Below are 14,062 nucleotides of genomic sequence, written 5' to 3' on the forward strand. Positions count from 1 at the left end.
TGGTCCTTGTGTTTCAGAACATATTTTAAGGAGACCGAGTGAAGTGCGGACAAGCATTTTTGGTTTCTTACCTTTATTTTTGACTGATGTCATCACAGGAGCATGTTCAGACAGCTTTCTCTTCTTTATTTCAGAGGTTGTTGACAAAAGTAGAGTAACTGCATACTGGGAAGGAGATATTACTCATGCATGTTGTGATTCTGTGGGTGGGATCAACCTAAAAATTCAAGTGACATGAGGTTTAATTGGTTTTCACATGATAAAACCAGGCCTCAGAGTCATGTTTTAGTATGAGATCAGATTATTTTTATTCACCAAAGTTGAATAATTTACGAGTAAAAATGTTTCTAGGGGTCTGATTTGTCAAACGTCTTTCCCATGGTCCCAGAATAGGAGAAAACTCAGATAAATGAGACCCAGACAAACTGGTGGATTTTAAAAGTACTACGCGCACCAAAGCCAGGAGATCCGCACGTGACTCGGCCTTGCGCACGGCACAAAGATTTTAAAAATCGTGCGAGTACGCGCATATTCCTGGTACGCACACAAAATAAAAAGTCATAAAAGGAGCAGGGCATGCACTCAAGTGGGCATTTTCACGCACATGTGCATGTCAGTATAAAGTCATGCGCACAAGTATGCAAGTATAGCCTATTTTATAACACGCGCATGAATACGCGTATATATGCTCATATGTGTGTGTCCATGTGCGCGAGCCGGCAAATGCGCAGATGTGCACCCACGCGGGTCTTAAAATGTTTCTCATACGTCTTTTCTCATTAGATGCTTATGGGAAAATCCTTGATGAATGGTATCCCTAGAAATTCCAATATTTATTAACAATGGAAACCTTTTTTTTTTTTTCATTTAAGTACAAACCGAGCTGAGAAATAGCCTTAAGGATGAAGGACTGATATACCCTCAGTCATTCATGATAAATAATAATTGTTTCATCAGGAGGTCCTGATGAAACAATCAGTTCATGCATTTGACACTGCTATTCTGCCCGTTTACAATATCTAAGAAACATGATGTGAAGATAATGTTAACAATAACGTTAACATAGCAGGACAGGCCACCTTTCCCCTTATGGGGTGAGAAGGTCATTCAATTCCTTTTCACCTCATCACAAATGTAATCTCTTTGCCAGGCCTCCTGGCTTCATTATACCCGCTCTGCTACAGTAAGATATGTTTCCGAGTCTACATCAGTCACTGATTCCATTCACAAATGCTCTGAGATCAAAATAATTTTTTCCCTCCACAGTATGACCCTAAGCAGATTTCTAAAGTCAAAAATTGCACTGGCACGATAGGAGCAGAATCATCCATTTCCCTGGCCCCAAAGCCTCATCACCACCTAATGTACAGCATTTTGCCCCCATACTACTTTGGTAAATTTGTTCATGAAAAATGTATTAAAATATATACAAAGATCCTGCCTTTTTTCCCCAAATGATTTTGTTAGACAGTCATTGTTAGGCAATGGAATGGAAATAGCCTTATTAGAAACAAAAAAAAAAATTAACGATTAAGGATTATTTCCTGTCATCAGGCAAGAGGATGATGCTGCCTGCAGGACCCCCTTTGTCAGTCAGATTTCGGTTTCAGTATTTTCAGTAATTCTCAGCAGGCAACATGTTAATGAGTCAATTTCTGTGTTCATTATTATTAATTTCTGCAGCCACTTGAACAATTCATGAATCTCTTTTTGAACTTTAAATTGCAAGCAAATGTTGCTCCTACGTTTGAAAAACCTTGTTGCCTCTTAATTCTGGCTTGGGCTAAGAGTGTAGGAATAAAATGCAGAAATGTCCAGATCACCTAGGATGTTCTCGGTTAGTCCCTGCTGTCTAATGCTCAGCCTTTCAGGCTGCTGGTATTCCTTTTTTTTTTTTTTTTTAAATATAAAAAATAATAATAATAATAAAAAAAAAAGGACAGGATCAGGCTGTGCCTATTCTAGTGACCTGGTGCTATATGGTCAGTTGCCTTCTCTCTATACGAATTATGAGCATCCATCCTTTTTCTTTTTCACATCTTTCAAGTGAAGCTTAACATACAGAAAAACAGTGGTTATGTTATATCTTTTCTGAAAGGGCAATATGCAGCTTCTGAAGTACTTGCTAAAACTAATGCATAAACAATAAGTTTCCTAGCATTAAATATTTTGTGAAAGTTATCTGTAAACAACAAAAAAAGTACAGATTGCAATTTAATTACAATGAGAAATTAAAACCTAGAGTGTAATCATTTTTGGCAAGAAGTCAGTTTTTGTTAAAATTTTAAGATGGGAAAAAGATGCAGATTATGACCATACTACTGTTAGTAATTAAGATAAATGCATCAATTATTAAAGATGCAAACATGTCAAGCAAGCATAACTAATTATTTGAGCATGTTAACAGTTGTTTAATGTTAACAAGCAGTGAATTATTAAAGACCCATGTGTCACATTTTGGACTGCATAAAATCTAATGTTCTAGAAGGTTTTAATGATTTTCAGGTTGTGCTTAGACCAGTCAGATAAGCATTAAAGTTGGGATTACTTCTTTTTTTTTAACAGTTTCTAAAACAATTAGATGTTATCACCTAAGAGAAGACAACTTTCTGATACATATGCGTTTAAGAATATCTTGCAACATTAAATATTGCCTATTATGTCCCTACCTATACATATTTAATTGAAAAAAATACAATTTGTATGTGTGTTTCATAAATGATCTAGAGATATTTTAAATCTGAAATAATTGCATTCATAGTCAAACTAGCACATAGGGCAAACATACTTCAAATATAGCACACAGCAGGATCAATTTTCAAAGAGCTGCTGAGCAGCAAAGGTAACCAGTACATTTTAAAAGCTCTAGGTGCATTTTCAGCTGTACCAAGCTGACTAGATTTGTGGTTCAAATTCTCTAAATCTAGCCAGTTAAAATTTAATTGGTTAGATTTAAAACTACTATTAATTTGCCATGTTTTAAGAGTGTAAGTTATCTGGTAAGCGCTAACCAGTTAACTTCTTCCTATTTGCATACTCCTTTATTTATGCCATTTGGCATGTAAAATTACATTAAAGATCATTCTCTACTTCAAATCCTAATGCCTGGAATAATCTCCCCTTATTGAATAGGGAAGAATAGGGAAGAAACTCGGCCCCTGTGACATAGTGAGGGCAAAGGCTATCGGCGCCATTTTGAATACTGGCAGCCGACGGCCCGAGTGCAGGAGGTTGCTCCCAGACCCCCGCTGGACATTTGGCAAGTCTTATGGGGGTCAGGAGGGTCCCCCAAGATTTGCCAAAAGTCCCTGGTGATCCAGTGGGAGTCCGGGAGCGATCTTCTGCACTCGGGCCGTCGGCTGCCAGTAATCAAAATGGCGCCAATAGCTTTGCCCTTACTATGTCACAGGGGCTACCAGTGCCATTGGTCAGCCCCTGTGACATGGTAGGAGCACAAGATGGTGCCAGCCATCCATTGCTCCTACTATGTGACAGGGGCTGACCAATGGCACCAGTAGCCCCTGAGACATAGTAGGTCAAAGGCTATCGGCGCCATTCTGAATACTGGCAGCCAAGGGTGTGAGTGCAGGAGAAGGCTCCCGGACCCCCCGCTGGACCACCAGGGAGTTTTGGTAAGTCTTGGGGGACGGGGGGTCAGGAGGATGGGGTTTTTTTTTTAAATTGGCTCCTTTAGACGGCCGAATAATTCGGAGAAGATTCGTTGTATTCATGGGGACTTGCCATACATTTTGCTTCCCCACAAATACAATGAATATGGCCCTATACATTGCGGATTGCCAATTCATAGGGAATGAATGCACACCCCTATAAAATATAGAAACGTAGGTAACTCATAACTCACGTTCTAGCTCAACATGTTTTTGCATGAGGTTACAACATAAGAACAAGAAATTGCCTTGCTAGGTCAGACCAAGGGTCCATCAAGCCCAGCATCCTGTGTCCAACAGAGGACAAACCAGGCCACAAGAACATGGCAATTACCCAAACACTAAGAAGATCCCATGTTACTGATGCAATTAATAGTAGTGGCTATTCCCTAAGTAAAGTTGATTAATAGCCGTTAATGGACATCTCCTCCAAGAACTTATCCAAACCTTTTTTTTGAACCCAGCTACACTAAGGGGTAGATTTTAAAAAATAGCGCGATCGCGTACTTTTGTTCGCGCACCAGGCGCAAACAAAAGTACGCTGGATTTTATAAGATACGCACGTAGCCGCGCGTATCTTATAAAATCCGGGATCGGCGCGTGCAAGGCTACCGATTTTGGGCAGCCTGCGCGTGCCGAGCCGCGCAGCCTGCCTCCATTCCCTCTGAGGCCGCTCCGAAATCGGAGCGGCCTCGAGGGAACTTTCTTTCGCCCCTCCCCTCCTCTTCCCCTCCCTTCCCCTACCTAACCCATCCCCCCAGCCCTATCTAACCCACCCCTACCTTTATCCATGGATTTACGCCTACCGGAGGCAGATGTAAATCCGCGCGCGCCAGCGGGCTGCTGGCGCACCAAGACCCAACCCAGGGGCTGTTCCGGAGGGCACGGCCATGCCCCCGGAATGCCCCCAGGCCCGCCCCCGAAACGCCACATCATTTGGCGACGCCCCCCCGACACGCTTCAACACGCTCCTTTTTAAAATCCCCGGGACTTACGCGTGTCCCGGGGCTCTGCGCGCGCCGGCGCGCAAGGGCCCTGCTCGCGTAAATCCGGCCAGATTTACGTGGGCAGGGCATTTAAAATCCGCCCGTAACTGCACTAACCACATCCTCTGGCAACAAATTCCAGAGCTTTGTTGTGCATTGAGTGAAAAAGAATTTTCTCCGATTAGTCTTAAATGTGCTGCTTGCTAACTTCAAGGAATGCCCCCTAGTCCTTCTATTATTCGAAAGTGTAAATAACCGAGTCACATCTACTCCTTCAAGACCTCTCATGATCTTAAAGACCTCTATCATATCCCCCCTCAGCCGTCTCTTCTCCAAGCTGAACAGCCCTAACCTCTTCAGCCTTTCCTCATATGGGAACTGTTCCATCACCTTTATCATTTTGGTCGCCCTTCTCTGTACCTTCTCCATCGCAACTATATCTTATTTGAGATGCAGCGGCCAGAATTGTGCACAGTATTCAAGGTGCGGTCTCACCATGGAGCGATACAGAGGCATTATGTCATTTTCCATGTTATTAACCATTCCCCTTCTTTAATAATTCCTAACATTCTGTTTGCTTTTTTGACTGCGACAGCACACTGAGCCGACGATTTCAAAGTATTATCCACTATGATGCCTAGATCTTTTTCCTGGGTGGTAGCTCCTAATATGGAACCTAACATTGTGTAACTACAGCATGGGTTATTTTTCCCTATATGCATCACCTTGCACTTGTCCACATTAAATTTCATTTGGATGCCCAGTCTTCCAGTCTCGCTTGTGATTTAACTAATCTGAATAATTTTGTATCATCTACAAATTTGATAACCTCACTCATCGTATTCCTTTCCAGATCATTAATAAATATATTGAAAAGCACCGGTCCAATACAGATCCCTGAGGCACTCCACTGTTAACCCTTTTCCACTGAGAAAATTGACTTACTCTGTTTCCTGTCTTTTAACCAGTTTATAATCCACAAAAGGACATTGCCTTCCTATGTGATTGAGGGCTTTTAGAAAAGCCCTGTTTGTTATTCACAGTTTACTTTTTTAATCTCATACTGATAGTTTCTGACAGTAGCTGTCTCAAAGTACTTTTTCCCAGAGCAATTTTTTTTTTGTTTTTAAATTTTTTATTTATGGATTTACACAATACATTTCAAGAAAATATTTGAATTTGCAAGCAGAGAAAGGTAACATATAATGATAGAAAATAACAGGATAGAAACAAACACCTCCCATCTAGTCCTCAAATTGTGGATCCAAACACGCCCACAGGAATAACATTATACAAAGCAATATAGGACCTGATACAGGAGCCAATATTAAATGATTGTTTGAGGTTACAGATAAATAGCGCTTAAACATCAGCTATGGGAGAAGAAGAGATTATAGGCAACTCTTTGCCCTTCAAGAAAACAATAAGTTGAGAAGGCAAATAAAAAACATAAAACAAATTCTGATATTTAACCACACATTTGCATGGGTATTTTATTAGGAAAAGGGCTCCCAGTTGTAAAACCTGGGGCCTCAATTGAAGAAATTCTCTGCTCTTCAACTGGGTGGGTCTTGCCAGATCTGGGAAGGCACTGACTTTCATATCCAGGAATGTCTCTGTACGATGTCGGAAGAACATCTTCAGAATCCATTCCTTGTCGGATTCTAGTAAGAAGGAGACTCTTAAGGTGGAAGGTTTGACTTGATCCCTTTGAGATGTTCCAGGTCAGGAATAACCGGAGATAGAACCTGGAATTCTTTTTAAGAGGGAGAATCCTTTTTAAGGGGGGGGGGGGTAGTGCACTAGAGAGTAGTGGCAAAACTTGCTCAGGTATTTTCAATATTTGTGTAAGGTATCTTTTCCCCATATCTTTAGGTGGAGTCAAAGGATGTTTTGGAAAACTTATAAACCTTAAATTCTTCCCCCTTATTTGATTTTCAAGAAGCCCCATCTTGTTAGAAATTATCTGGTTTTCTCTAATAACATTTTGGGTTACATTAGAAGATTCCTTAAATGCTTCTCTCAAGGAAACACAGGATGCTTTGTTTTCAGTCACGGATTGTTCTACTATTTTTAATCTCTGATCCATATTTTTATTAACTTTCACAATTGTTGGTAAATATTTTCATTTAGGGTTCGAATAGCGTCCTGTATTGTATCTAAAGAGATTATTCCAGGCCTAACCAGGTCTTCTTTCAAGGCGAAGGGAATGTCCATTTCCTCCTGCTGCAGCTGGTGTAAAACTGCACAATCTGTAACCTCCCCGGAACAAGCAGAGGCTCCACTCGGCTCTGGTAAGTCTCCCAAAGCGCTCTTGCTCTCCAATCTGATGGAATCCTGCCCCTTCTCCATCAAAAAAGAGGATCATGGAACTGGCTGGAGAAACGGGCCTCTGCCGGATTTTCCAGGGCCCTTCGATCCTCCGGGGACAGAGTTGTTTATGACTCTTGCAGGGTGGCGGGTTCCACTTCCTCCCGAAAACCCTGCCACGAGCTTCTTCCCAAAGCTTTGGCCTCCCAGACAACATGGGCATCCATTGGTCCTAAAGGTAAATGAGCCGGTAGAGCGGTCGCAGACTCATGCTCTTATGCTCGATGTTTCCTTGCAGAATGCGGCATAAGGAAAAAACAAAGAAGGCACTAACAAGAACAAACTCCAACGCATCTACTCAGATCGCCATCTTGGATCCCCGGCCCCCAGAGCAATTTTCAGAGGGAATGTATGCTTGTATTTTCCCTTAGATATTTTTGGAAGGCCCTACAGACTTTTCATCAATTCACCCAGTTTTCAAACCTGCCCTACCCCCAACTTAACCACGCTCCCTTTTTTATTGGCTACATGTATGTGCCATTTACCTTTAGGGGAAGTAAATTCAGCTTGTGGTGGTGGGGTGAGGGCATAATTGTCAAAAACAAGCTTTTAACCAAATACCTCCCAATTTTTGTTGGTTAAACCTTTTGGAAAATCAACCCCATTGTTCAATTTTCAGAGTAACTAAGAGATAAAATAATTGGTTAATTTTAACTAGTTGTCTGACTATATTTTCAGTTGCATACTACTGGCTAGATTTGGGACTAAAAATTACCCTACTTTGATCTGTTAGAGGCATCTGCTATTAAATAGTCTCATTTTAGCTGAACATACAGGCTAACTGGCTAATCTCCTTCCCTTGACATAACCACACACCCCTTTTTGACAGGCTAAACTTAGGCAGTCAGCAGAGGGTAATTTTCAGATATTACAATTTAACGCGTTATGTCCCATGTTAAGTCAATCTTTTTGAAAATCTACCCCAGTGTAGATGAGTGATATGTAACAAAACAAAATGGTGTATGTCACATAGTGCTTCATTTAATCGTCATCACTATATTAAGATGCTGTTATAAAAATATAAAAAGAAATATAAAAAAAATATAAAAAATATAAAAAGAAATATAAAAAAATATAAAAAAAAAAATATATATATATAATGCCACCCGCTCCTTCCCTCTTCCTCCTCTTCCCTCCCTTGTTCTACAGCCCGCTCCTCCTTTCCCTCTCTCCTCACCGCCACCCGCTATCCTTTAGGGCCCCCGCTCACACCCTATCTAATTCTCAGGTTCAAGGTGATACCCTCTTGACGCCCTATATCATACAACGCCAATCAACGCCTATCACCACTATTTTGCGATTCTATTTATCTTCGTTATTTGTCGACTTGCGACCTATTAGCTCCGTTTGCTGTTCTATTATACTTGTTACTTATATTTGTTTTATATTGTCATTTATATTTGCCGTTCTATTTATACCTGTTATCTATACTTGTTATTCGACGATTTGTTTTAATGTAACGTCATAACCGCGATTGTTCTGTTTCAATGGAAACCGATATGATTTGATATTTTTTTCAAGAATGTCAGTATATAAAAACTCTAAATAAATAGATAAATAAAAAGCAAGGTTTGATGTTGGTTCATGAAAAATCAAATTGACTACTCTACTGTTGGAAATGTGCATCTATGAGGACAATGCTTAATGATCTCATAATGCAGTTATGTTCAGCTAAACTCTAGTGAAAACAAAGAGAATCATTTGAACTTATATTATCAGAGGTATATGGTGAAATGGTCTAATAATTGTGTCTTGGGAGAACAGATTATGACTTGAAAAATACATAAAAATAATGCATAATCTCAGAGCATTAGAGGGTATGGGGTGTTGCTGAGATCATCAACCCAAGGGCAATTACATCATTCCCCTAGGAATGTGCCATCACTTATTGTTTTATTGCTTCATCACAAATGGTTTGGAATATTAGCATTACTAACTGTCAGGCTACCCCAATAGCTATGATAGATGATGCATCAATGTATTTATTGATTTTTTTTAAACATATGTGTTGTCTAATTGTGTACCTCAGAAATTAAAAGTTCAGTGTAGTGAATTTTCCTTTTTCCTAACCTTTGTATGTATCACACACAGAAATATGTTGGCAGAAAAAAGGCCAGGTGGTCTATCTAGACTGCCCATGCACGCAACTGCTCAGCTCTACAAACTCTATCAGTCCCTCAAAGATCCTTTGTGCTTTTCCCATGATTTCTTGAATTTAGATACTGTCCTTGTCTCCAGCACCTTCACTCGGAGACTGTTCCATGCATACACCATCCTTTTTCATGTTCAAATATATATATATATTTATACTGTAGGGGAAAGGCAGGTTGTTAAAATTTAGGAATGTGCATGTACAAAAAATGTTTTATGTTTCAGGTTTTTTTGTTTTCATTTTTCATTTTGTTTAAATTTTTTTTTTGCGGAGTAGTTTGTTTACTGAACCTATAAAAAGCATTAACCTCACCTCCCACTCCCCTAAAACAAACCTACCAAAAAAAGAAAAATAACACAAACAGGCCTCCCAAAAGTATTCAGACTTCCACCTGCCCCCAAGAACACCAGCCAGCTCCTTTCACCCCTATCCTGTACCCCCTCCTGCCCGACAAAAGAAGACTAGGAGCCCAGACCTATCTGGTTGGGATGTCCCCCCCGTCCCCCCCCAGACCGCTCCAATCCCCACCCACCTCCAGAAAACACTGCCAGGGAGGAAAAGGTTCCCAGCCCCCACTTACTCCTTCTGAGGGAGGTTTTTGATCCTCTGGATCTGCCCTGCCTGGTGGTACATTTAAATATGATGCTGACCACACCGAGGCCAATCCTGAAGAGACATCACTTCAGCACCTGCCTCAAGTGGAGCCTGTGCCATGATGCTGCATGTCCAGGCAGAGCTACACGTACATGCAGCCGTATAGCAAAATTATACTGTCTGGCAGTGATACCAGTGCCATTTTGTTGATGTTAAACTTAGGCGGCTGGTACCATTTTTAAAGAGGAAGTTGGCGGGGTAGGATCGACTTGAATCATGCCTACCTCTTTTGGGCATTAAGATCCCACCCAGAATGAGTTAGTGGAGGCTGGGGGGGGGGACTTCATTTGCTTTCCTGGAGGCAGGAAGGGAGCTGAGGGCTAAAGGGTGGCCCTGGCTGGGCATGGCTCAGTCCAAGCTGGCCTCAGCCTCAGGTTAATGATGGGAGGTCAGGGAGAACAGAGGAGCCTAGGAAAGCTCCAAAATGGCCCGAGGACCTGAAGAAGTGGTGGAGGGCCTGAGAAGGCCCTGTTTTGATTTTTTTCTTAAATATATATTTTCGATTTTCAAACTAAATCAAAACAAACATTAAACAAACCAAAAATCAAATACCTCCCCCTCTCCCAAAAAAATTTAAAAAAACCTGAAATGAATCTTTTTGTGTGCATATTCCTTGCATGCTGCTTAATGGGGAAGAAATGAAATGCTGGACAATTTTGGTGATGTCTGGTGACCAAGGGACCAAGGGGTCTGTGGCCATGACCTTACTGAGCTCTGCAAGGTACTTCGTGATTGAAGTTGGTGCAGGGGTTTAATCTGAGTGGCGTTAATGAAGGCCTCTGCTGCCAATTGCTAAAGCTGTATCAGGAGAGTCCGCCCTGCAGTGATGAGGGAGCGGTAGTGTCTGAAGGAGGGAGCAGAGGTGATAGCCAACATGGGCGCTGCCGATGCTGGCGGTATTTCTTTTTCCCCACACTGCATCTCTGCTTTTTCACTCATACTACAGCACCATAGTGACCAACGTCTCCTTCCTAGTAAGGCAGAGCATTGGAACAGAGGGCAATACTCTCCTTAACAATCCGACTGTGTGAGGAGTTTGAGCCGGTTTTAGAGCTGCGGCTGAAACTACTGGACCAACACCTCTCCTCTGTCATACACTCTTCCCGTTGGAAGCCCTCCAACATCTGCTCCAAGAGGTCAACTATAGGGATAACCTCACCCAGGATGGCCAGGCCTGAATTCAGAGCCTCCGAGGAGGTGATACAACCCTATATCAACCTACACAGACAACTCATGAAGGGGGTGTCCACTGCTGCACTTACTTCTGCAGCATAAGGTATGCGGAATTCAACCCGGTGCCCACATCCTAAATAAGGTTGTTTAGAGGCAACCCAACCAAAACCTGCGTCTGTTGCAGCTGCTATCCACCCTTCACGCACAGAAAAAGACTTAGGCTGCTGCTCAGGCTCAGCCTCCAGTCTTAAATCATCTCTGCCATAATGCATTATCATTTTACGGTTTCTCTGCTATGTTCCCCCTCCCCAGAAAGGATGCTTGATCATGGTCGGGGGTGGAAAGGATGCTTGATCATGGTCGGGGGTGGAGGAAAGTTCCACTGTTGCCTACACCCACAGTGCTTCCATAGTTCTCTCTTCCGTCTGGGTTTTCTTTGCTACATGATGGATTTTTGTTTTGAGGAAGGAAAGAGATCACTCCCTGGGAAAAACCCACCCAATTGCACTGCCCCTACTCCCTCCCTCTCTCTCTCTTCTAGCACTCCATAATAATGTGGAATACTGCGTGGGATTAGGAGTGAGGGGAACCAGCTTGGAACGAGTTTTAAAAAGTACTTATTGGGTATCAGAGAGAGGATGTTAGCTTCTTTTTTTTTTTTTTTTTTTAAGAAGACTTAGCCAGTTACCACTGATTTTCATCACTAACCAGCTACGTCCGCCAGTCACATTTTGAGCTGGAAACCTGGTAGGTTAGGACCAGCTGAAAATTAATCTAAAGATAACCGGTTCAAGTTAACGGGTAATATTGTCCACTCAGCAGCTATCCAAAAATTGCCCTCATAGCCTACACTGTCAATGTTTTAATGACATTGAAGACAGCAGTACATGCCAGCAACGGATGGGTATCCATGTTGCTAAACCTGCTACCCTTAGTTGATTCTATTTGGCACCCAAGAGATGGAATGGCTATGAATACTGCTCTTCTCACTCTCCAGGCTTGGTTTCTATAGAATAAAGTAGAGCATGAGGTGAATTTTAAGACCCGCATGTGTTTACCGGCTTGCGCACATGGACACGGAGATTTTATAGCATATACGTGTATTTATTTGCATATGAGTGCCTGTTATAAAATTGGCTACACGCGCGTACATGTGCGCACGATTTTATACTGATGCGCGCATTGCGCACAAATGTCTAAGTGGGAGGGGAGTTTAGCAGATATGCGCGCCGACGCAATTACCCGCTTCCCCAGTTTGTCCCCGGTTCTCCCCATTAAGGGAGAGGACATCCTAAACCCCCTAGCTAACTCGCCTCCCTTTTACCCTATTAGCTCCAACCCTTACAACCCCGCTGCCCAGCCTCGTTTATTTTATTTCAATACTTACAGGGCCATCCAGAGCAGAAGTAAAGTTTTGGGGGAGAGGACCCCGGTGCGTGCTTGGGCATGTAAATACTGATGCTCGGACGTCAGGTTACAGACTCAGCCCGCCCATGCCCTGCCCGTTCCCCGACCAGACCCGGCCCGTTTTTTTGAACTTTATGATTGGTGCACATACTTGTGTGCTTTTTAAAGTCCGCACGGTGTGTGTGTGCCGGGCTGAACCATGCGCGTAGGGCTCTTAACATCGAACCAGTATATTAGCAGTCAGTGATGCGATCGTTCCCTCCAGGTACCTTCGGTCTCTAGTGGCATTAGTTCAACACCTTTCCTGAGCACTCAACAAACTGAGAAAACAGAAGTGTTTTCATCTAATGAAATATTTTTTTACCACAGGAAGAGGCAATGCCACCGTAATCTGTGACTCTGTTGTGTCTTTCCCTGGTGCTAATGGTAGTGTCTTATTTCCTTGCCTCATGTTAACCTCATGCTAATGTTTGATTTTTTTTTTTTTAATGCACAAGTCTACTGTGCTATTTTTAAGCAAAACAGCTCAAGTAATGCAGTGAATTCTGCTGAATTTTGAAGTCATTTTGGCATAATTCCAAATGTATTCCTTTATGAATCAGGGCTGAATCTCTTCATATGTTAGGGTAGAGCGGCAACATAGTTTCTTCATTTCCAAGTCATTTTACCATCTGTTTCTATTATGGCATTCTGCATCACAGAATAGCTTACATATTAAAGTATTAGTTGTTTTTTTCCTTTGTTCTAGCACTGTTCCAAAACGGAGAGAATGCATAATGTTCTGTATGTTTCTCTCACCTTTTTAATTTAACAAGTTACAGGATTTGAAGTGTTTACTGTTCATTTTATTAAGATGAAGAGATCGTTTCAGGGAAAATTTGCAGTGAGGATGCTGCGGCTAGATATGTAGAAATAAGCACTGCTCTGCTCTGATCAGAGGAAGGAACGTATAGTCAATATATTCTGTTAGTCCAATAAGAAGATATCACCTATCATTTATTTGCTAATGTTTCTGTGAAAGAGTGTCCCTGAAGCCCTTCTTAACCAGCACTGGACCAGGCATCTGGCTTGATCCACCTTAAAATGCATAAGGCAACCAGGTAGCTCTAAGGGCCAGGCCCTGAAAGCAGGGTTAAGGATACAGCCCTAGGGGAGGGAGACAGGTCCTAGGAAAGAGGAGAAGGCAGCTCCTATTAATATAACTGACCTGTTAATGTATCTTTTATTGGAAGTACTGCGAGGTAAGAAGTTTATGTTGTGTTATATTGCTTATAAATACTTGCACCACCACCACCCCACACACATACACACCCCCTACACACACTCCCACACCCTTTACAGACACACACAATTAAATGATGCATTTATAACAAATTGTACATGAAAAAGAACATTCAAGTGTACAGTCTTCTGAGGCAAAAATATCACTTACAACATGCACTTTATATTTACATGCACTGCCGAGGTGCCAACCAGAAAACTCTGCAAACAAGACACCTGGAGCTCCTATGGAATTAGACTTTCTGTAATGCGTGCTGGCTGTGGAAAAGTAACATATTTATTACCAAGGTTTCCTAATATCTTTCAAGCATTTTGTAATAAGAGTGCTTCCTTCTACAGATGTGGTTTTGCATGTACAATTGAAATGTAAT

The 14,062-nt window shown here is 41.9% G+C and overlaps 1 long non-coding RNA gene across 1 annotated transcript in view; it reads right to left on the reverse strand.

The window, feature by feature from the left end:
• The window catches only part of LOC115095072, a 215,490-nt gene that overhangs the window by 18,700 nt on the left and 182,728 nt on the right, over positions 1–14,062 (reverse strand). Inside the window, exon 2 of the long non-coding RNA XR_003857685.1 lies at positions 72–217. This is a non-coding gene — a long non-coding RNA (uncharacterized LOC115095072). The remainder of the gene's footprint in view (positions 1–71; positions 218–14,062) is intronic.

Source organism: Rhinatrema bivittatum, chromosome 7 (genome assembly GCF_901001135.1).
Source record: "Rhinatrema bivittatum chromosome 7, aRhiBiv1.1, whole genome shotgun sequence".
Taxonomy (NCBI): Eukaryota; Metazoa; Chordata; class Amphibia; order Gymnophiona; family Rhinatrematidae; genus Rhinatrema; species Rhinatrema bivittatum.